Below are 25,343 nucleotides of genomic sequence, written 5' to 3'. Positions count from 1 at the left end.
AACTTTCCAGGAATTTCTGACTTCCAGCCTTGCCTCTCAATCCTTCTTAAAAAACCTTAATCCTACTCCGAACATCACCACTGCTGAAGCCCAGGCTATCCGTGATCTGAAGGCTGACCGATCCATCGTCATTCTTCCGGCGGACAAGGATTCCACAACCGTGGTACTTGATCGTCGGGAGTATGTGGCTGAGGGACTGCGTCAGCTTTCAGACAACACTACATACAAAGTTTGCCAAGGTAATCCCATTCCTGATGTCCAGGCGGAGCTTCAAGGAATCCTCAGAACCTTAGGCCCCCTACAAAACCTTTCACCTGACTCCATCAACCTCCTGACCCCACCAACACCCCGCACCCCTACCTTCTACCTTCTTCCTAAAATTCACAAACCCAATCATCCCGGCCGTCCCATGGTAGCTGGTTACCAAGCCCCCACAGAACGTATCTCTGCCTACGTAGATCAACACCTTCAACCCATTACATGCAGTCTCCCATCCTTCATCAAAGACACCAACCACTTTCTCAAACGCCTGGAATCCCTACCCAGTCTGTTACCCCCGGAAACCATCCTTGTAACCACTGATGCCACTTCCTTATACACAAATATTCCGCACATCCAGGGCCTCGCTGCGATGGAGCACTTCCTTTCACGCCGATCACCTGCCACCCTACCAAAAACCTCTTTCCTCATTACCTTAGCCAGCTTCATCCTGGCCCACAACTTCTTCACTTTCGAAGGCCAGACATACCAACAATTAAAGGGAACAGCCATGGGCACCAGGATGGCCCCCTCGTACTCCAACCTATTCATGGGTCACTTAGAGGAAGCCTTCTTGGTTACCCAGGCCTGCCAATCCAAAGTTTGTTACAGATTTATTGATGACATCTTCATGATCTGGACTCACAGTGAAGAAGAACTCCAGAATTTCCTCTCCAACCTCAACTCCTTTGGTTCCATCAGATTCACCTGCTCCTACTCCAAATCCCATGCCACTTTCCTTGACGTTGACCTCCACCTGTCCAATGGCCAGCTTCACACTTCCGTCCACATCAAACCCACCAACAAGCAACAGTACCTCCATTATGACAGCTGCCACCCATTCCACATCAAACGGTCCCTTCCCTACAGCCTAGGTCTTCGTGGCAAATGAATCTGCTCCAGTCCGGAATCCCTGAACCATTACACCAACAACCTGAAAACAGCTTTCGCATCCTGCAACTACCCTCCCGATCTGGTACAGAAGCAAATAACCAGAGCCACTTCCTCATCTCCTCAAACCGAGAACCTCCCACAGAAGAACCCCAAAAGTGCCCCACTTGTCACAGGATACTTTCTGGGACTGGATCAGACTCTGAATGTGGCTCTCCAGCAGGGATACGACTTCCTCAAATCCTGCCCTGAAATGAGATCCATCCTTCATGAAATCCTCCCCACTCCACCAAGAGTGTCTTTCTGCCGTCCACCTAACCTTCGTAACCTCTTAGTTCATCCCTATGAAATCCCCAAACCACCTTCCCTACCCTCTGGCTCCTACCCTTGTAACTGCCTCCAGTGTAAAACCTGTCCCATGCACCCTCCCACCACCACCTACTCCAGTCCTGTAACCCGGAAGGTGTACACGATCAAAGGCAGAGCCACGTGTGAAAGCACCCACATGATTTACCAACTGACCTGCCTACACTGTGAAGCTTTCTATGTGGGAATGACCAGCAACAAACTGTCCATTCGCATGAATGGACACAGGCAGACAGTGTTTGTTGGTAATGAGGATCACCCTGTGGCTAAACATGCCTTGGTGCACGGCCAGCACATCTTGGCACAGTGTTACACCGTCCGGGTTATCTGGATACTTCCCACTAACACCAACCTGTCAGAACTCCGGAGATGGGAACTTGCCCTTCAGTATATCCTCTCTTCTCGTTATCCGCCAGGCCTCAATCTCCGCTAATTTCAATTTGCCGTTGCTCATACCTCACCTGTCTTTCAACAACATCTTTGCCTATGTACTTCCGCCTTGACTGACATCTCTGCCCAAACTCTTTGCCTTTACAAATGTCTGCTTGTGTCTGTGTATGTGCGGATGGATATGTGTGTGTGTGCGAGTGTATACCTGTCCTTTTTTCCCCCTAAGGTAAGTCTTTCCGCTCCCGGGATTGGAATGACTCCTTACCCTCTCCCTCAAAACCGACATCCTTTCGTCTTTCCCTCTCCTTCCCTCTTTCCTGATGAGGCAACAGTTTGTTGCGAAAGCTTGAATTTCGTGTGTATGTATGTGTTTGTTTGTGTGTCTATCGACCTGCCAGCACTTTTGTTTGGTAAGTCTCATCATCTTTGTTTATATATATATATATATTTGAATTTTGTGTGTATGTTTGTGTGTCTGTCGACCTGCCAGCACTTTCATTTGGTAAGTCACATCATCTTTGTTTTATATATATATATATATATATATATACTGTATACTAGTAAACTTCAGCTTAGCAGTTTTATAAACTAATATGTAGCAAGCAAAATACCTTAATCCCAGTTTATAAATACCCACCCCCACCCAAAAATCCTCAGTCCGTCACCAGCAGTAGTATGAGCAACATCTATGAATTAAAATGTCTGAAGTTAGCAATTATACAAACAATATCTTTGTAATTTGACTTACCTTTCATTAGCTTCTTTGAGTCACTATGTGAGTAATTTGTCTTATCTTTCATTAACTTCTTTGAGTCACTATGTGAGTAACTTCCATTCTGGTTCACCTTGATACTTTAGAGTCAACGACATTGAAGTATGAACGCATGGTCTCGTGGTGATTGAATTAATAAAATCTGCTGGGGGCTTCCAGCCACATCTGGAAGTTAAAAAACTATGAGCTTTCGACCAAGCTATCCTCAGCTTTTGTCAAATGGTAAATGACTGTTGTGTCACTGTGGCCTTGCCATTATATAGCCACACTGCTGACTGTGATGTCATGGGTGCTCTCTTCGTCACAAAATGTGGTAATGTTTTCATCCCAAATCCGTTGTGTCCACTTCAGCCTCGTGATGGATGGGTCTCAGGCTCTGCTGAGCTGCAAAGCGTCTTCCTAGATGATGGTATTTTCAGATATTTTTATTTCTTCTGCTACTTTTATGATGCTATCCCAAAATCCCTTCATCCTCATAATGGTAGATCTTTCATCGAACAGAATTCAGTGTTGATTTTCTAAAGCATGTTCTGCCATGGCTGATTTATTAGGATAGCGCTGGCGTAAGCACCTCTCGTTCTGACTGGCCTTGCTCCATAGTGCGTACCATTTGCCTGATGTAGACGCAGACACGGTATTTTGTATACTTTGTTCGGAGCCCTAGATCATCTTTCACAGGCCTCATGGGCTGTCGTATCTTTGCTGGGGGCCTCAACACTGATGGGATGTTGCCTCTCTTCAGAGCCAGCTAATCTTTCCTGACACTGTGTAACAGAAAGGCAAGAACACAAGTTTATTGTTCTCTTCTTTGGAGGTGTTTTTCCTATGTGGCTCACCACAAATAGCCTGTGATACCTGGCAGTGATTTTAGCTGATTTTCCACAAGACTTTTTGGAGGCAGCTTAGTTCAAGTGGTAGACTTTCGGCATCTGAGATGACTTTAGCACAGTGAACTAGGGTCTTCAGAACACCACGTTTTTGTGCTGGATGGTGGTGGCTAACGGCGTGCAGATACCGATCCATGTGTTTAGATGTCCTGTACCTGTACACTGTGGCTGAGGTGTCCATTGGTTCTCCAACGAATGAGGACGTCAAGGAAGGCAACCCACCATGTATCTCTACTTCCATCGCAAACCTTACGGTGTCCTGAATGCTGTTCTGGTGTTCTAAGAATTCTCCCCTTCCCTCCATGAACCATGGACCTTGCCGTTCGTGGGGAGGCTTGCGTGCCTCAGCGATACAGATGGCCGTACCGTAGGTGCAACCACAACGGAGGGGTATCTGTTGAGAGGTCAGACAAACATGTGGTTCCTGAAGAGGGGCAGCAGCCTTTTCAGTAGTTGCAGGGGCAACAGTCTGGATGATTGACTGATCTGGCCTTGTAACATTAACCAAAATGGCCTTGCTGTGCTGGTACTGCGAACGGCTGAAAGCAAGGGGAAACTACAGCTGTAATTTTTCCCGAGGACATGCAGCTTTACTGTATGATTAAATGATGATGGCGTCCTCTTGGGTAAAATATTCCGGAGGTAAAATAGTCCCCCATTCGGATCTCTGGGCGGGGACTACTCAAGAGGACGTCGTTATCAGGAGAAAGAAAACTGGTGTTCTACGGATCAGAGCGTGGAATGTCAGATCCCTTAATCGGGCAGGTAGGTTAGAAAATTTAAAAAGGGAAATGGATAGGTTAAAGTTAGATATAGTGGGAATTAGTGAAGTTCGGTGGCAGGAGGAACAAGACTTTTGGTCAGGTGAATACAGGGTTATAAATACAAAATCAAATAGGGGTAATGCAGGAGTAGGTTTAATAATGAATAAAAAAATAGGAGTGCATGTTAGCTGCTACAAACAGCATAGTGAACGCATTATTGTGGCCAAGACAGACACAAAGCCCATGCCTACTACAGTAGTACAAGTTTATATGCCAACTAGCTCTGCAGATGATGAAGAAATAGATGAAGTGTATGACGAGATAAAAGAAATTATTCAGGTAGTGAAGGGAGACGAAAATTTAATAGTCATGGGTGACTGGAATTCATCAGTAGGAAAAGGGATAGAAGGAAACATAGTAGGTGAATATGGATTGGGGGGAAGAAATGAAAGAGGAAGCCGCCTTGTAGAATTTTGCACAGAGCATGACTTAATCATAGCTATCACTTGGTTCAAGAATCATAAAAGAAGGTTGTATACCTGGAAGAATCCTGGAGATACTAAAAGGTATCAGATAGATTATATAATAGTAAGACAGAGACTTAGGAACCAGGTTTTAAATTGTAAGACATTTCCATGGGCAGATGTGGACTCTGACCACAATCTATTGGTTATGAACTGCAGATTGAAACTGAAGAAACTGCAAAAAGGTGGGAATTTAAGGAGATGGGACCTGGATAAACTGAAAGAACCAGAGGTTGTAGAGAGTTTCAGGGAGAGCATAAGGCAAGAATTGACAGGAATGGGGGAAAGAAATACAGTAGAAGAAGAATGGGTAGCTCTGAGGGATGAAGTAGTGAAGGCAGCAGACGATCAAGTAGGTAAAAAGACGAGGGCTAATAGAAATCCTTGGGTAACAGAAGAAATATTGAATTTAATTGATGAAAAGAGAAAATATAAAAATGCAGTAAATGAAGCAGGCAAAAAGGAATACAAACGTCTCAAAAATGAGATTGACAGGAAGTGCAAAATGGCTAAGCAGGGATGGCTAGAGGACAAATGTAAGGATGTATAGAGGCTTGTCTCACTAGGGGTAAGATAGATACTGCCTACAGGAAAATTAAAGAGACCTTTGGAGAGAAGAGAACCACTTGTATGAATATCAAGAGCTCAGATGGCAACCCAGTTCTAAGCAAAGAAGGGAAGGCAGAAAGGTGGAAGGAGTATATAGAGGGTTTACACAAGGGCGATGTACTTGAGAACAATATTATGGAAATGGAAGAGGATATAGATGAAGACGAAATGGGAGACAAGATACTGCGTGAAGAGTTTGACAGAGCACTGAAAGACCTGAGTCGAAACAAGGCCCCGGGAGTAGACAACATTCCATTAGAACTACTGATGGCCTTGGGAGAGCCAGTCATGACAAAGCTCTACCATCTGGTGAGCAAGATGTATGAGACAGGCGAAATACCCTCAGACTTCAAGAAGAATATAATAATTCCAATCCCAAAGAAAGCAGGTGTTGACAGATGTGAAAATTACCGAACTATCAGTTTAATATGTCACAGCTGCAAAATACTAACGCGAATTCTTTACAGATAAATGGAAAAACTGGTAGAAGCGGACCTCGGGGAAGATCAGTTTGGATTCCGTAGAAATGTTGGAACACGTGAGGCAATACTAACGTTACGACTTATCTTAGAAGAAAGATTAAGAAAAGGCAAACCTACGTTTCTAGCATTTGTAGACTTAGAGAAAGCTTTTGACAATGTTAACTGAAATACTCTCTTTCAAATTCTGAAGGTGGCAGGGGTAAAATACAGGGAGCGAAAGGCTCTTTACAATTTGTACAGAAACCAGGTGGCAGTTATGAGTCGAGGGGCATGAAAGGGAAGCAGTGGTTGGGAAGGGAGTGAGACAGGGTTGTAGCCTCTCCCCGATGTTATTCAATCTGTGTACTGAGCAAGCAGTGAAGGAAACAAAATAAAAATTCGGAGTAGGTATTAAAATCCAGGGAGAAGAAATAAAAACTTTGAGGTTCGCCGATGACATTGTAATTCTGTCAGAGACAGCAAAGGACTTGGAAGAGCAGTTGAACGGAATGGACAGTGTCTTGAAAGGAGGATATAAGATGAACATCAACAAAAGCAAAACGAGGATAATGGAATGTAGTCAAATTAAATCGGCTGATGCTGAGGGAATTAAATTAGGAAATGAGACACTTAAAGTAGTAAAGGAGTTTTGCTATTTAGGGAGTAAAATAACTGATGATGGTCGAAGTAGAGAGGATATAAAATGTAGACTGGCAATGGCAAGGAAAGCGTTTCTGAAGAAGATAAATTTGTTAACGTTGAGTATAGATTTAAGTGTCAGGAAGTCGTTTCTGAAAGTATTTGTATGGAATGTAGCCATGTATGGAAGTGAAACATGGACAATAACTAGTTTGGACAAGAAGAGAATAGAAGCTTTCGAAATGTGGTGCTACAGAAAAATGCTGAAGATAAGGTGGGTAGATCACGTAACTAATGAGGAGGTATTGAACAGGATTGGGGAGAAGAGAAGTTTGTGGCACAACTTGGCTAGAAGAAGGGATCGGTTGGTAGGACATGTTACGAGGCATCAAGGGATCACAAATTTAGCATTGGAGGGCAGTGTGGAGGGCAAAAATCGTAGAGGGAGACCAAGAGATGAATACACTAAGCAGATTCAGAAGGATGTAGGTTGCAGTAGGTACTGGGAGATGAAGAAGCTTGCACAGGATAGAGTAGCATGGAAAGCTGCATCAAACCAGTCTCAGGACTGAAGACCACAGTAACAGTAGTAAGAATTCTCCCAGTTTTTTTTTTTTCTTTTTTTTTTTCTTCCATGCCTTGCCGCAGTGGATACACCGGTTCACGTGAGATCACCGAAGTTAAGAGCTGTCGGGCGTGGCCGGCACTTGGACGAGTGACCATCCCGCCACCATGCACTGCTGCCATTTTTCGGGGTGCACTCAACCTCGTGATGCCAATTGAGGAGCTACTCGACCGAATAGTAGCGGCTCCGGTCAAAGAAAACCATCATAACGACCGGGAGAGCGGTGTGCTGACCACACGCCCCTCCTATCCGCATCCTCAACTGAGGATGACACGGCGGTCGGATGGTCCCAGTGGGCCACTTGTGGCCTGAAGACGGAGTGCTTCCATGTCTGTAGATGATAAAAGTTGTTGTGCATCGAGAATTTCAGCGTAAATTCCAGAACCACTCGACCTTCTACCATCTTGAGCACATGATATTTTAAAAATAAGTGTGAGAGAACGTACATACTGCGCGACAAGTTTGTGTGTGCAGGCTGGAAAAGAGTCATGAGCGTCAACGGCACCGACAAGTGTTTGCCGCTCGCACCATGGAAGTCACATTGGAAGAGCAAGAAGTAACCATGTAGAATTCCTTGCTATTTTAGTGTCTGTGATTATTGTTAAAGAAAAATGAACAACTAAAATAGACATTAAATTGTACTTCATGTGTTGGACTTTCTAGAAGTAAGACATGTTCATAATTATGTGGTTGCAAAAACTACGTTAAAAATGTATTTAATCGAATCTAATGCTAAACGAATCAGTTGACTTGCAAACATTCAAATATTTCAGTGAGAAGTGGTGAGTTTATTCTTTCTGGAAGTTGAAATATACCAAGGCTAAAACCAAAAGTATTCTGCGAGTATCCACTTATTTCAAGAGTAGAGAGAGAGAGAGAGAGAGAGAGAGAGAGAGAGAGGAATTTCCGTAACCAGCATTATTCTTTGGAGAAGGAGATTTTGGAGATTGACGCAGCCGGCTATCCAGAGAAGATTAGCTGTGCGTATCAAGTAAGTCAACTGCTGTGAGAGAGGTGTGGATTTTGCTTGCAATCCACAGTCACACCGCTTCTTATCGTCGCACGGCGTTAGAAAGTGTCATCAGCATAAAGATAAAAGCAACTTGGCTTATCTGAAACTGTGTCCAAAGTGATGTCTCCAGATTTCTCTATAAAAAAAGTTGGCTATCAATGAAGCTAATGGACTTTCCATTGCCACATCATTTAATTTGGTCGAAAAACTGGTCGCCACATGGGAAATACGATGATGTCAATGTGTGCTTAAACAACCCCATAACTGTACTATCGATGACAGTACAGATAGATGATGCATTGCCCCCTACCTTTACGTCCTCATTCACTGGAAAAACAATGGACAACTCAGCCACAGCATGTGCAGGAAACCTATACACACAGATCGGTATCTGCACACTCTTAGCCCCAGCCATCTGGCACAAAAATGTGGCACTCTGAACACTCTTGCCCATCGTGCTAGCCATCTCAGACGCTGAAAATCTGTCATTAGAGCTACGCCACCTCCGTAAAGTCATCCAGAAAACAGCTACAATCACCGCCGGGTATCACAGACACTGGTGAGGCACACAGGGTGAACTCAACTGAAGAAGAGAACAAGAAACTTGCATTTTTGCCTTAATGTGACATAGTGTAGGGAAAGATTAGCCAGCTCCTGAAGAGAGGCAATATATCATCAGTGTTCAGGCACCCAGCAAAAATACAATAGCTCGTGAGGCCTGTAGAGGACGATCCAGGGCTTAGAATGCCTGTAGTATACAAAATACCATGTCAGTGCGGCTGCTATTATGTTGGCCAAACAGTACGCACTGTGGAGGAACACTGGATAGAATATTAGGGGTACTTACACCTATACAATCGTGAAGAATCAGCTGTCACACAACATGCTTTAAAAAATCAACACTGAATTTTATTCAATGAAACATTTGTCATTACAAGGACGAAGAGATTTGGGATAGCACATAAAAGAAGTGGTAGAAATAAAAATAGCTAAAAATACCATTAACAATGATGATGGTTTGCAGCTAAGCACATCCTGAGACCCAGCCATTGCGAGGTTGAAGTGGGTGCAATGGATGTGCGACAGAACCATGGTGAGGAAGAGAGCATCAGTGACATCACAGTCAGCAGTGCAGTTAAATAACAGCAAGGACACGGCAGTCATTTATCACTTGACAATGGCCGAGGAGAGCTTGGTTGAAAGCTCGTGGGATTTTAATGACCTGACATGGCTGTAGGTCTGAGAAGATTTTATTAACAACACAAATTTTTGCATATTTGTGTATTATATTGAGAAATTGACTTGTTGATTGCCAGTGTAAACTGAAACCAATGTTGAGTATGTTACTGTCAGAACATGTTTATGAATGTGCTCTTTGAATAGTTTGACACTGTCATGCTGAATAATTGGATGTTGTAAGTGTCTACTTGTGAACAACATTTTGCATACAGGCTCAAACTGGTCATTGTATTGGCAGGAGCAACAAAAATGTGGAATAAATTATTTACAGCAATTGAATGAACTTCCATCAATGAGATACAGAGGGCACACTAGAAATCATAGGTAGGCACATTCCAAACTGCTCCAATTATGTGCCTTACTACAAAGGGAGTGAGGGAGGAAAGTGATCAAGGAAGGGGGGATATATATATATATATATATATATATGTCTGCTTGTGTCTGTGTATGTGTGGATGGATATGTGTGTGTGTGCGCGAGTGTATACCTGTCCTTTTTCCCCCTAAGGTAAGTCTTTCCGCTCCCGGGATTGGAATGACTCCTTACCCTCTCCCTTAAAACCCATATCCTTTTGTCTTTCCTTCTCCTTCCCTCTTTCCTGACGAGGCAACCATTGGTTGCGAAAGCTAGAATTTTGTGTGTATGTTTGTGTTTGTTTGTGTGTCTATCGACCTGCCAGCGCTTTTGTTTGGTAAGTTTCATCATCTTTCTTTTTAGATATGTGTGTGTGAAACTGTAATATTCTTCTAAGACGTTGTAATCTACAGCTATGCCTAATAGGTAGTTGTTTTATATGAGTGGGACATGAAATAAAATAATGTTGTAATAAATAATGTAAGATCATGTTTTGTAATTTCTCACCACATCACCTCATGTCATTGATCATGACTTGTCCAACATCATAATGTACAGGTGATAAACAAAAATATGGAAACACCAAAAAATATCACATTATCATGTGTAATATGGTGGAGGAAAACCGTTGGCATCCAAAACAGCTTCTAAGTCATCTCAGAATGGATAAATACAGGCCCTGTACGGTTTTCGAAGGGAACCTTTTACCATTCTTCCTGAAAGTTAGTTGGAAGTTCAGGTACCGAAGGTGGAGGTGGATAGTAATTATGCACCCTTGTCTCCAAAGCAGACCACAAAGGATCCATAATATTGATATCAGGTTACTATGATGACACGGGCAGATGTGACAATTCATCCTAATGCTCACAAAACCAATCCTGGATGATGCGGGTTGTGTGAACTGGAGCCCTGTCGTCTTGGAACACAGTATCACTACTGGAGAACAAACACTGTACAATGGGATGAACCTGATCATCCAAAATGGTCACATAATCCTTGCCAGTATGTGTCTTTTCAGAGTAATCATGGGACCCAAGGAGTACTACACTATGGCTGGTCAAATCATCACTGAACCTCTGCCATGTTTCATTCTTGGGATGTGAACTCGGTCAGAAGTTTGAAGCCATGTGAAACAAGACTTACGTGACGAAATGACTTTCTTCCATTGCTCCATAGTCCAGTTCTTATGCCTTTGGCACCACGTTTTCGTGTTTGGGGCAACTGCATCACTGGTGAGAGGTTTTGGAATTCCAACTCACCCTCCAGTTCCTTCTTATGGAGATCCTCTCATATCGTTTTGGTGCTGACAGGATTTGCAAATGTGACATTCAATTCTGCAATGACTTTTTCAGCTGTCAGTCATCACATTCCTCTTCAGCGGCCATTTATCATTATCACTCAACACACACTTTTGTCCACACTGCGACTTAGCAGGTGAAGTTTTACCACTTTCCTAATATGCAGTATAAATATTCACTATGATGCCTTTTGAAACACCAAACATTTTGGATTGCTTTGTTATGCAAGCACCCACCATAAGAGCACCAACAATTTGCCCATGTTTGAGTTCTCTTAGCTCCAACGTAATGACCTCACAAGTACACTGACCACGATCGACACTTGCAATGCATGAGGCCTGTTCAAAACATTCCAGAACATTCGTAATTCTGCGTCAATGGTGTGTTGAAGCGAAATGTGGTTGGCATCACTGCACGCACCTGTGTTTAATGTGTAACTGCCCAAAGTTTTATTCTTGTATGTCTGTTAGTTATTTTCAGTGGTATATTGAGTAAAGCATTGTGTCACACGGTTTGCGAATTTCGAGATCGCAGAGTTAGAGAAGCAATGCGTCTGTTAAATTTTGTTTGAAACTCACAAAAACTTTTACAGGGACACACCAAATAAAGCAGGAAGCCTACGGTGATGAGTGCTTAAGCCGTACTTGGTGTTACGAATGGTTCACACAGTTTTAAAATGGCGGATGGAAGTTAAAGATGGCCTTTGTTCAGGATGCCCTTCGATGTCTACCAATGAAGCTCACGTCAGGAATATAAATGAAATTGGGCATGCTAACTGCAGAAAAATGGAACTGTTCAGTTGGATCATGTCATGAAATCCCGACACAGCAGCTTGGAAGCATCATGTTGCCACCAAGTTCATCCCACAGATTATGAGTCAAGACCAGAAAGACCTTTGCCTCACAGGAAGAGCTTTTGGATCATGCAAATGAGAATGAGGTGTTCATTAAGAGAATCATAACTGGTGATGAGACATGTTGTGAGATGATGTGACCAGGGTTCAACCTTCACAATGAGTTAGAAAAGGTTCTCCGAGACAAAAAAAGCTCGTCAGTCAGATCAGATGTCACAGCCATGTTGATAGTTTTCTCTGACTTTGAAGGATTAGTTCATCATGAATTCACGCCACAGGGGCAAAGTGTTGATCGATGCTACTATCGGGATGTGTCGCGATTCCTGCTGGACGATGTGAGAAGGAAACAGCCTGAAATGTGGTGAGACAAATCATGGTTCTTGCATCATGATAACACACCTGCACATTCACCCCTGTTGGTACATGACAACTGCACAAAAAACTAAATCACTGTGCTTCTTCATCCTCCGTACTCTCCAAACCTGGCCACTGGGGACTTTTTTTATTTCCAAAGTGGAAAACCATGTTGAAGGGATGAAGATTTGCAATGATAGGCGAGATAAAAGAAAATTTGCAGATGGGGCTTCATGCGATCCAGCAAAAGGATTACCAAAACTGCCTCTGGAAGTGGAAACGGCATTGGGAGCAGTGTATCAATTGTGGAGGAGAGTATTTTGAAGGAGACCATGCACAACACGTAAAGGGTAAGTATAGAAAAATGCAGCAGTGGAGGCTTGGCTAGCATCTGCATTTATGTTCAAACATGCATTTCTCACGATGTTTCCGTATTTTTATCCAACCCCTGCATGCTTTGTGCATCACCTTGGTATGTCTTACAAGAATTATTCAGGGGACAAGTAAATAATAAATTATCTACTTGAAGACATTATTTTGGGAATGGATTAGATTTTGAAGGCTGATGTAGATTTCAATTGCTCTAACAAACAGTTTTTGAACACCCTATGAACAGAATTTCTTCAAAGACAAAAACAATTGTTCAAAAAGGAATAGTCAGATCAGGGAGTCACATGCTAATGAAAGCAGACATTTTGATGATTTTGGTTCTATCATGTACTGTAGAAGTCAAATTAGAAGGATCAGAAAGTTTACATTTGGGGCAGAATACAGAACTGAGAGAATTGCGTTGGGAGTATTATGATGTATTTGATGAAAAACCGGAAAAAGTTAGAAACTATGAGTGCATGTTAAAGCTAAGGCCTCATCACCTATTCTTTATAAAAACATATTGTATTCCTCTTTCAAAAACAGAAGTAGTAGAAAGAGAATTGCAAAAAATGTAAAGCTGGAGGATAATAGTGTGTAGGAGTAGAGAGTAAAACAACCCACTTATTGCTGCCTCTAAAAATGACGGGGCCATAAGACTTGTTCTAGACTCTTAATAAATTTTTATAGAGAGAAACTGATCACCCTATGAATACTGATGAATTATTACACTAATTTAAGCATATTAAATCCATGACTAGTTTAGATCTTATTCTGGGCTTCACCAAATTCCACTTCAGCTTGATTTTAGAAAATATATTACTTCCTTGTATGGGGATACGTGTTACAACAGAGTATCAGGTACCATTTGGATTTATTGTACCTGTTGCTGAGTTTGTTCATTCTTTGGGCTTTGTTTTGGGAAAAGATCTGTTTGTGTCCTACGATTATGCGGCACAATTACAGTCCCGCCCCGGTCAGCAGTTGGTACCAAGGCTGCAGGTCTTGTCCCGTCACTGTAGAGGGCGCACAGAGTATCAAAGCACAGCACCACTGGAGTTGATGAGAGAGCAAATATGACATTGTTACAGAGTCTCATTTGCGACAGTGGACCAGCTGCATCTTGAAGCCTGCTCTGCGGCCATGGGCAGCAACCGATTGATACATCGTACGTGGTGGTGAGTGCATCTGGGAAGTACCATCAAGTGTAGTCTTCATTCCAGCGTGGCTGGTTCCAGATCTTGTATCATGCAGGAGGCAGATGGAACTTGAAGACAACACCTGGAAAAAGGATGAATGGCTGCTGACTCACAACACGACAGCAGCAATTAATGCACCACCCAGTACTGTCTTGGATCACAGAAGGTCTGTTCCTGGAGGCATACTGTGAGCAGTGGAATAGCCAGAGCTTGGAGCCAAGGCCATGGCTGGTTGCTGGCTTACAGCAAACATATAGTGGATGAGCCATTTGATGTTCGGTTGCAAGGCTGCAACACGGCCAAATCTGGAAATGTATACCCGCAGAGCTCAGTGTCAGATGGCACCCACAAACACCGAGTGAGAGGTGCCACACACAGAGAGAATAGTAGCAAAATGGTGTTTTGGTGGTTTCCAGGAAAACTTGTGTCTGGAGTGCAGGGATGCCACTATGACTAGTACTGTGTGTCACGTACACTGCACTACCCAAGTAAGGTGCAATAGACAGCTTTGAACTTGTTCCGGATTCAGTGAGGTACCTTGATGGCCTTATTTAGTTGTGCGCCTCTGCAAACATTGCCCATTATCTACTGACAGGCGATTGAAGATGCACTGTAGTTGTCACACAGTGATCCTACTTACCTTGTTATCTCATTGCAACTTGCTATGTGAATGCCTTGGGGTAGCTTCACAATTGTACTCTCAAAACATTATTTCTTAAGTTGTCTTATTTTTGAGTTCGGTATTGCAGTACCCTTCCAGATTGATATTTGACTGTGCTAAGGACTTGTTATAAGCTTACCATCTGATGCTATTTATAAGATTGGATGACATGTCCGCACGCATGGAAGAAGGTAGTAAGTTAGTGCATTATTTGGCACAAGGCATCATTACAGTACGCCCTGTTGGTTAGTGTGTACTGTATTTCTTCTGTGTAATTTAAGTTTTAAGTGTGATATAGTCTTATGCATCTTAGGAAGAAAAGGACAAAGGGGCAATGGGGGAGGGGGGGGGGGGGAGGGGAGAAGAGAAGTGACACACACATGTGGGGGCTAGTAGAAGAATAAAGATTTTACATTATAGTTAACATTATTGTATGCAATTAGATAATAACTTGTTTCTGATGAAACCTGCATAGTGTATTATTAATTGTTAAAGCGGTTTATCTTATGAAATTTAGCACAGAAAAACATACATATTTCCATTTCTTCTTGACCTAGGTATCACATGTGAAATTATTTATATTAACCTTTCATGACTGTAAAATCAAATAGTGGGAACTCCAGGTTGGAATATTACAATATAAGGGAAAGATAAATTTCCACTCACTGTAGAGATGCACACTGTGTCACAGACAGGCACAATGAAAACACTGTTACACATTTAGCTTTCAGCCAAAGCCTTCTTCAGAAAAGAAACCACACACACATTCATTCACAGAAGCAAGCACACCTCACGCATGCATGACACCCTTCTCTGGCAGCTCCGACTTTCTGAGCTGCTGGTCATTTATGCGTGAAATGTGCTTGCTTGTGTGAGTGAAGTGTGTGTGCATTTCCTTTTCAGAATAAAGCTTTGGTCGAAAGTTAAATGTGTAATTTTCTTTTTGCTGTGCTTGTCTGCACCTTAACGTGTCACCTTTACAGTTAGTAGCAATCAATCTTTTCATTATATTATTTTTTTCACTGTAATTCAAATAAAACATTAATTGTAATAATGCTAAAAGTATGAGATATTGTCAGAATCTTACACAAGGGCTGGTGTTATGCAACAGTAGTTTAGCTGTTGTTATGCAGTTGTTGCAAAATAGTGGGAATGATAGAAGTGAAAACAGGTAATAACCAAGGAAATTACAAAGCTTCGATCTCGGGGAAATTACAAAACTTGGATCTCAAAATTTATTTAAAAAATATAAAACATGTTCAACTTCATGTGTATAAAATTACTTTCAAACATACAGTGATCGAGGGCACTGAAGAAGAATGTACCGTTACAATGTTCCTGCAGAGATGGTGATGATGTGCACTTTCAGTTCAGTTCTCATGGACACCCAACTGCTGAAGATCCTTTAGCGGTTCATCCTCCCATCACTTCTTTGTTCTTCCAATTGGATGAGTTCCATCAGGTTTCCCGTAAGCACAGTTTTAGCCCAGCACATTTCTGGGCTTCTAGCAATACACGCTGTCAGGCTTATTCTTTCATTTTCTGCACAAAGTTTGATTGTTTCATGAGGTCATACAGTTGCGAGTTCTTTCTATTCCTTCATTTGTTCTCTTTGCACGCTGGTCCGAAGGTCTTTCCCATGATTTTCTGTCCAAGAACCCATGATTTTCTGCTCAAGGATCAGCAGGTTCTCTTCATCTTTTTTGTGGTGTTTTAGCATTTCTGTCCCACATGACAATACTGCATTATAGGCTTTAAGTTTAGCCTTAACTGACAGATTTTTTGATGACAATATGTGCTTCAGACCGAAATACATTTTAGACCCACTGACAACACACTGATTAATTTCTTGATTTAGGTTGTTATGCCTGTTGCCTGTTAAAATTTTCCACTCTGGTTATATTCCAAATTTCATCCTGCAATGGCTTCTCTGGGTACTTCTCTCATTTCAGTCTTTTCCATACCAATTCTCAGTCTGACCTTACTGGCATTCTCTTCTAAGTCCTCTTTTCCTCTGACTGCAGTGTTGTCAGCATATCCCAATACCTGTATTCTTCCACTTAGATTCACCCTTTTACCTTCTCTTTTCATTTCCTGAATTACTTTCTGCAGGACCAAATTAAAAAGCAATTGTAAAATGGCATAACTTGTCTCACACACCCATTGTGATGAATTTCTTTGATAGCTCCCCCTGGTATTTCATCTTCACTTTTGTCTCTGCTCTACAAACCTTCACCAAGTTAATTACCTTCCTTGGTATGCCAAGGTCCCTCAGAATATTGTACATACTTAATCTGTGTATACTATAATACACCTTTGAGAAATCTACAAATGTCACCAGGAACCAATGGCTGAATTTCTAGCACTCTCCCAGATTTGTCTCATGGTGAAAATTTGATCCATGGTTGATCTTCCTGCCTGAAACTCTCCAACAATATTTTCAGCAAAAGGTTTCAGCTTTTGAATTATTAATGATAGCACTTTTATGATACACTTAGAAGAGAAATATCTTTATAATTACAACAATTCCTTTTACTATTCTTTTCATGTGGTGGGACCTTATTATTTATTCTTCAGTTTCTAAATTGCTCTATATACATCCTGTTTGATCACATCTTCCTCTACAGCTTCTCCAATTATTGCTTCTGGATATTTTTAGTATCTTCTACAGTCAGTAACTGCTCAAAACATTCCCTCCATCCATCCAGAATTCTTTGCTTGTTCGTTAGCATATTTCCATCCTTATCAATAATAACTGAAACATCTTTCTGCTGTCAAATATTGTATTTGCCTTCCCCATTGCATTAATCATGTTAATCATGAATTTTCTTTTCTCTGCCCTCAGAAACCTGTTTATTTCTCTTTTCATGTTATTGAATTCTTCTTACTTTGCTGCACAATTTCTATCCACCATGAATGTTTCCCTAACTCTCTTCCTGGCCTTCAGAGCTTGTTTACATTTATTCTTGATTACTGGCTTTGCTTCTCCTGGAATTTCCTTGGCACTTCTATTAAAGTTTCTTTATATCTTCCCACTGATTGTTAGCACATTTTTTTGGCACTGTGATTGATGGCACAACTCTAGATCCTTAAGCTTCTGAACATCAAACTGTCTCTTGACCATGTCATTCCTCTTTCTTTTGTAACACAAATGTAGTTGTAGTGTGTCGGTTACTAGATAATGGTCTGTGTCCATATAGCCCCCTGACAGACCTAACACCTGCGTCTTCTACCTCTCATCTATAAGCATATGATCAATCTGATTGATTGTATATACGATCAATCAGACTGATCACATATAAAATTGCCAAAAAGAAAATCCAGGATATTCGCTGCAAAACAAATAATGAATAATCACAACAATCAGGACTGTGCTCTGTGAGATGCGGTGTTGCGGATCTGTCAGATGTTTGAAAAGGTTAAGAAAACATTACTGCCAGTTGTATATTTATTAATTACAAGAACACAGTAGTCTTCCCCAGGACACCAGTAGCTTTGGTGTGCTGCTGGAGTGCATGTCAGGAGAGAGGATGCAGAAGCATGCATGCCTCACAGTATCGGAGCAGCAGCAGTGGCTCACATAGCAGACTGCTATGTCATGGGTGGACGATGACCCTGCACCGCCAACACAGCCAGCATGGCCCAGTAGTCTGCAGCTCTGCTAACAGTCGCCAGATCACTCTTGTTAACATCAAAGCTCAACGCCGAGGAGAGGCATCCTCCAGAGCCACTTAGAGTGCATGTATCTATGCAGAGGAACGTTGCAGCCTCCCTTTAGGAGAGAGAGGCTGGCAGCATCAGGGTCCAACGAATGGCAGCAGTGGCTCACCTCCACAATGTCGGATGACGATATGCTCGTAGGGCCTGTTAATTAGGCTTCCAGAATGCCGGCTGGATGGAGACAGTCACAGCACCAAATCAGTCTTGGCTGGGTTGTAGGCGCTGCAGCTCACAGCAGCTATGGCCCTCCAACAGGACTAGGTGCACCACGGAAGTTCGAAGGCAACTAGACAAGAAGAGGGTCAACCAACATAAGCCTCATGACAGGGCTGCTGCAACTGAGTAGAAATCCATCAGAACAGAAGGTAGTATTTATGATGGGTGCACTTGTGTGCTCCGATACGGTGAGGCAGCAATGACATCATGTGTCCTGGTTTACTCATTTGGACAGATCTCTTGGACACTTCAGGATTTGTCAGCTTTGGCTTTCAGATGCTCTTTTTCTAATCTCTCTGTAACTGAATAGTTAATCTTATGATAGATCTGGATTTCTTGTGACACACCTTGTGCAGTCACCAGTATAAGAGCATCTTCTGTCGCCATGATGTCATTTCTAGCATTTGCTTGTTTGAGGACTCAGCCAGTTCGGAGTGTTGCTATAGCTTCTGCATTCACTGCAACTCAATCTGCATTTCTCTCTTATTCTGTACATGTTATGGACGTTTAACAGGTTGAAGGTAGGAGGATACTTTAAAAAGCTATGTTACAAAAAATGCCAAATTTCAATAAGGCTTGTGTAAAAGATGCTTTATTAGTAACAATGCAGCTTTGAATGTAATAAACAAAAATGAATAAATGGTCACTTTTGGTTACAGCTGAATAAAACACAAATGTTGAGAACTTTGCAACCACACAGTAAGCAAACCGTTACATTTGCTCTTGCATAGAATAGAAATGATATTTACACATTGTACAAGAATGATTTAGTACACAAACTTGATTTGACATTCAATAAGACACTTGATTGTGGCTAAGTGTCTTTTAGATCAACTTCAAACTGTATGTGTCCATCTGAAGCAACTGTAGCTTCTGCCCACCTTCTTCTTTAAAATGTATTCTCTATTTGTTCATCTACACAAAAACAATTTATTAGCTAAAAATTTATATGCATTTTCATAAAACATTTCAACAAAAACATGGTCAACTTGACATACAAATTTACAAATTGAAAAAACATTAAATTATATGTATTTACTCTTGTTCTTTCTCTCCTACAATCTCTTAAAAAGAAAAGAGGAGATAGAGAATGGTCTATGAGTGTGATGTCATGTGCCTGCTTTTTGCAGCACTGCAACCTGGCATATTACTATCACTAGTGTCTGCAGCTGATATCAATATCACCCCCCCCCCCCCCCGCCCCCCTCTCTCTCCCCCTTTAAGGAAGAAGCATTAGAAGGTGTTTGAGTACCTCACTCTTAGCGTAGCCCTTTTACGATAGGTAGAGAGTCAAAACAGTGGCCTTTTATGGGAATCAAATTGATCACTCTTCTTGTTTTCTGTGTACATGTTCAATAATTGCAAATAGTTGAAGCAGTCACAGAGGAAGAACAGTGTGTGTTATAATTAACATTACATTTCCCTGTCACCAATCAGGAAATAATTTCTACTGAAACTATTTTTGATCAAACAGTGTAAGATGTTTTGCATGATATCTACCCCAAAAGTTTCACTTGTGCTGGCACTTTAATTCATTCACATTAATCCAAAAGACATTAATACTCTACAAATAAGTAAGTCACTTATGGATTTTTCGTTACCTTTTCTTCTTTTGAAATGAGAAAATGAAGAAGAAACAGTAATCTAGTAGACCAGTTGCTTAAAATGAGCACTTTTACAGTTCTTTACATGGTTCACCATCTTCGGAACACACTTTTCATTTATGTTTGGTTACTGTGGGTAAGTTACTTATGTTGCTGTTTTTTCCTACATTGTTTGTGGAGCACAAAAAGGGGTCTCTGATGCAGGATTGTACCCACTGCTGAGAACCTTCAGATCCAGAGATGTTATCTGAGGCATCAGAGCAGAAGTAGCATTTGCAATCAAACATCTCAGCTGAGGGACAATAGCAAAGATACCATGGACATTTGCATAAACACATGGAGCACAGATGTTTGTACTTATGTCTATTGCTTGGACTTATAGAGCTGCAATTAACATTATAGTGGGTGACTTCAACATGGAGCTGAAACAAGTTATAAACTGTACAGGTGATTCAAGTAATGTTATGTTCTTTATATAGTGCAAAAGATACCATCTCTAAGTTCTTTAAACTGAGTCTCCTATATAAAAATAAGAAGTTGTTAAACTCATATCAGACACATTGCACGACCATTACATCTCAGGTTGTGAGAATTAGCATAGTATTCACTCCAAAACATATCTTTCACTCTATAGCACAGGATGCACATTAGGACATCCTTGTAAGTTAAACTGTGTGCCGGACTGAGACTTGAACTGGGAACCTTGCTTTCTCATGGGCAGTGCTTTACCCAGTTATTCTATCCACGCCACAACTCACAGAAAGTCCTCAAACCTTAACTTCTGTCAATATGTCTCTCGTACTTTGAAGCTTTCCTGCCTGTCATATTCCACTGAATTCCTGGAGAAAATGATACTGCATAACTGTCTGAGTCACAGCTGAGGGAAGGGTCCAGAGACTCCCCCCCCCCCCCCCCCTCTAAATCATCTAAATAAAATAGAACATGACATAGTTGCTGTATAGTGAAACTGAAAGATATATTGATTTTCAATCATATGACGAAAAATGGGATATGCACTATTGATAGTCAACAAGGCCATCAACAGATTTCAGTTATTGAAATATTAATAGCACTATTGGCTATTGCGCATCCCTACTTTAGCCAAGATAAACTACTGTATACTGTTAGCGTTATTTGAGCTCAGTTGCTGTTTTGTTAATGAGTTCAGTTCTCACTTGCAATTGAATTTAATGTAAGTGCTGCTATTTGTTGTTTTTGTGCTACGTTAGTTTCTAATTTTGGGTATGTTTGTAACATGAAAAAAAGGAAAACTGAGTTTGAATCATCCATTCGCATTATGATAAGTTAAAAATATGTGCACACTACTATAAAAGTGTAATTATCTATCTACAGCTGTTAATTGTTAGCACTGGAGTTATTTGGATGGAAGAACTTTGGGGTTGCCATTTTTTAGTATTTCATAATGCTGCAGATTGGTAAACAATATGACAAATAACATTATATTAAAATCAGTGCATAAACATTAAACAGCATTTGCCTGCATCACCGAAAAATCACACTGATCAACAAAAATGTCACTCAAACATTGATGGTTGCATTTCTTCGAAAAATTTACTCAAAATTCTACGATTAGTGGTCTAAATGCCAACATATTGCCCCTGGTGACCTGGATGGTACTCAGTTATAAACACCTGTTCAGGTACAAACGACGGCGGAGGAAGTTGTGGAGAGCGGAAGGGATATGTGATGATAGCATCTTCTATAGCTAGTTCATTTCTAAATGATTTTATCAGCGGGCTGCTTCAATTCATCCAAGGCAAATGCGCCATACATCCCCTCCCCCTTTTTGTCCAGAATCTATTTACACTCTTGTAATGCTATAATACCTGAAGCCACGAATGCCATGTGTAAGTAAATGTAAAAACATGCATGCATTCAACACTATTGAATGAGCAGACATGCACAACTAAAGGAAAAACATACAATATGAGGATTCCTTCTTTTGTAGTGATGCATTTTATTTTATTTTATAACAGTGTGCAACCAGTTTTTCCAAATTCTCCACCACTGGGGTAGCTCTGTGTTTTGAGCCACTTAGCTAGCAATATCTGGATTTGGGGGGGGGGGGGGGGGCAGGTGTTTGAATCTATCTGGCAGCAACCTTGAAATTGGGTCTCTGTGGTTTCCCATTTTTAATACAGCAGAAGCCAAGGTTGGTCCCTTACTATAGCCCACAGACAATTCCTTCCGAATTCCTTTCTTTCATGACAGATTCCAATTCCCTTAAAGATACAGCCCCTCTACTTAAATGAAAAGAGCTGCATCAAAGGCAAGCATACTAGCTCTTCAGAGACTCCCAGCACTAAAAGTCACACCATAAATAAATAATACTCCAAATTCTCCTCATTTATGCCGATTCATTTATCTGTCGGGACATTCTTTAATGCAGAAAACTATCTTTCTACATTTCAAGAAATGAGGAAATTTGGGGAAGTGTAAAGTTGAAGAATTCCAGATCCTTTGCATTTTCTCCACTAAAAATTGTTCTAGCTTCTCTGTTGAAAACAATGTCACATCTGTTTGTTCCAACAACCCTGTCGTTTAATAATCAGTGTCCCACAAATTCTCATTTGTTCATTCCTAAACACTTCCTCAGCTCAAATCCCGTTTGAAAGAGGCGTAAAACGACCTTCAAAGGAGATTAGTGCATGACTTCTTCTTAGTGGTTTGCCAAAATACAGCATTCCTAAACCACAAGATTATAATTGTATCTGCTTGGTGAATCGTCCGAGATCATTGTCAAACAAAATGGTTTATCGTTCTTTATGGAAATTCCATATTTTATGGAGCAAAAGTGAGAAAATCCACTATATCATGCACAATAGTGTAATATTGTGCACTAAAGGCAGAGAAAAGTGATTAATTCACAGGATTAAAACGTAAAATATCTCATATTAAGTATAACAAATCAAAATAAGCAATATGCATGGATTTACTTCTTTTAGGGCTAAAATATGCACAAGAAAACACTGATGCTGCCTATTCCAATAACATTCCCCCAACCCCACTCCCTCCCCCCTATAGCCAGCTTCAGTTCAGCTACTACCCCTCTCGTACTTTTCACACTCCACAAAAGGTCTTCTGCATATATTGCAGGACTAACCCTCCTAGAAGAAATGTTATTGCAGGCATTTGGATTAGCCACAACCTAGCAGGTGTTTCCAAAATGAATCTTTAACTCTGTAAAGAAATGTGTGCTTTTTTGAAACATCCTAGCAGATTAAAATGTGTGCCAGACCAAGACTCAAGACAGAAACTTGTATTTCACAGGAACTGCTCTTACTGGATGGCTATGCAGCCAAAGCTCATAACCCACCTTCATCACTTCACTTCTGCCAGTATCCATCTCTTAATTTCTACATGTACCTAAATCATTTCTCCCAGAGTGCTTCAACATCATCATCATCACCACCACCACCATCATGTAGAGGTGTGTGTAGCTTAATTAGGAATGCATTAGTAATTCCTCTTCACCACTGACTAAAACTAAAGTGCAAACTCATGTGTCATCAAACTATGCAGCATAAAAAAGCTGTGCCTCCACAAGATATGCACACATAAATTTGTGTGGCGTGCAAAGCGAAGTGAAAATTTTAAAATCAAATACAAGATTAGTTCTGCAGTCACAGCCACAACAGCTACCCATACCACAGTGTCACATGCTACGCTTGTAATAGGCCTGGTCATATAGCTGCTAGTTCGTCCATCACCTCGGTGCGGCCAACATACTTCACAGCATTAGACAAGCACAAACGGCTGCAAACAAAACAAGACAACTGGAACCTACTGGCTGAAATGGATTTCTAAGTGGATAATAGAGCATCCCGGTCCACAATCTACATATTCATATATCAACTCATCTTAAGAGACCACCAAATGATTTGCAGAACTGTAAAATAACTGTACTTGCTGTAAAAACAAAACCATAGTTTAAGAAAGCTACAAAGACGAAGGGAGACCAACAACATTTTTCGTAGTTCTTTCGCTAGTAGCATCTAACATTTATGTGTTGGACACTTTTACTGCACTTGTTTTACAGAAACTATATTTCAATTCATGTTACTTTCTACAGTATTCCATTTAGTGACTTGGATTCACTAAAGTGGAGGCATCACACTGATAAGCTGATTAATCTGAATTTAATTAGAGATTGCATTTCTATGAAGCTTAATGTAATTTTTTAAACAATGGAAATTCTAGTTTTTTTAGTTTTTCCAGATAGCCCAATGCCAGTTTCCATGAAGGAAGTAATTTCAGATGTACTAAATCAGTTACAGAGCTCAGATGTAGAATAATCACCATGGCAGAGCATAAGTAATCATGGTAGACTACCATCACTGCTGCCTATGAACCCCAGTCAGCCAATGTCTGGACCACTAACTCTCAGTAACACACAATATCACAGCCAAAAAGATTTCTCACCTCAGTCCCTAGCAAATAAGTACTATCTTTGTCCACACCATGGGCCCACACCACTGAAATTTTGTCATGGCTTTCAAGATAATTTGATTATATTAATCAAGAATTTATCAAGACAATTTTCACTTCTCTTGTAACATTTCATCCTTTATTCAATTCTTTTTTCTCTCCCTATCTCCACAAATTCAAGTCTGACAAGGACTGCCTTTGAACACAACGTTCTGTTTTTGGGATCAGGAGTAACCCATGGAAACAGAAGCAGCTCATAAGACTTTTGATACTGTGTTGCACTTGTATGTGATTTTGACATTTTTGAGATTTCAACATCCCCAAAGCAAAACATTATTTAAAAAAAATTGCTGGTGCGAGTTTGTTCAAAGCCATACTACTGTTTTGCCCCATTCATTCTCTTTTCAATTACTGTTGGGTATACAATGCTATCAACTGTGGTTATCAAGCTTGCATTGTTTTACTTGATGGTCTGCACAGTTAAGCGATATTACACAACACACCTAATGTGTACAAGTCAGGTGTAGACGGCCTGCCACATAGCAGCAAATTGGGTGAAGCTACGATTTGAGCAGATGGTTTATCCACTGGGGAAAAATAGGAACATTTCTATTCTGCCACGAATCTGCACATGTATAGTGGAAGAAGAGTATGCACACATATGCAAAACACAGCATTTCGAGCAGGCTTTCTGCTTGTTATTGCTTTCATGTGTGTTTGGTAGATGAGAAATAGATGAGCTCTTGAGGACTCTTTGGCTATTGCGCAAAATATTCTACACATTCTTCATTGAGCAATTTTTTATTAATACAGTAATAAAACAAATGAG

The 25,343-nt window shown here is 41.0% G+C and overlaps 1 protein-coding gene across 6 annotated transcripts in view; it reads right to left on the bottom strand.

Annotated features, from left to right (window-relative positions):
• Positions 1-25,343, bottom strand: part of LOC124595536 (L-gulonolactone oxidase-like) — a 98,666-nt gene that overhangs the window by 25,336 nt on the left and 47,987 nt on the right. For 4 of the 6 annotated variants that reach the window (XR_006978221.1, XM_047134306.1, XM_047134305.1 and 1 more), the window contains one exon: positions 19,038-19,376. The exons of 1 other annotated variant lie outside the window; for it this stretch is intronic. The gene's annotated coding sequence lies outside the window, so the exon portion shown is untranslated. Of the gene's footprint in view, positions 1-19,037; positions 19,377-19,690; positions 20,905-25,343 lie in introns of those variants that run through there. One more of the 6 variants, XM_047134308.1, reaches the window with a different exon arrangement.

This window comes from Schistocerca americana, chromosome 2 (assembly GCF_021461395.2).
Source record: "Schistocerca americana isolate TAMUIC-IGC-003095 chromosome 2, iqSchAmer2.1, whole genome shotgun sequence".
Lineage (NCBI taxonomy): Eukaryota > Metazoa > Arthropoda > Insecta > Orthoptera > Acrididae > Schistocerca > Schistocerca americana.
The sequence above is the reverse complement of the archived record's forward strand: the minus strand, read 5'-3'. Positions and strand labels throughout refer to the sequence as shown.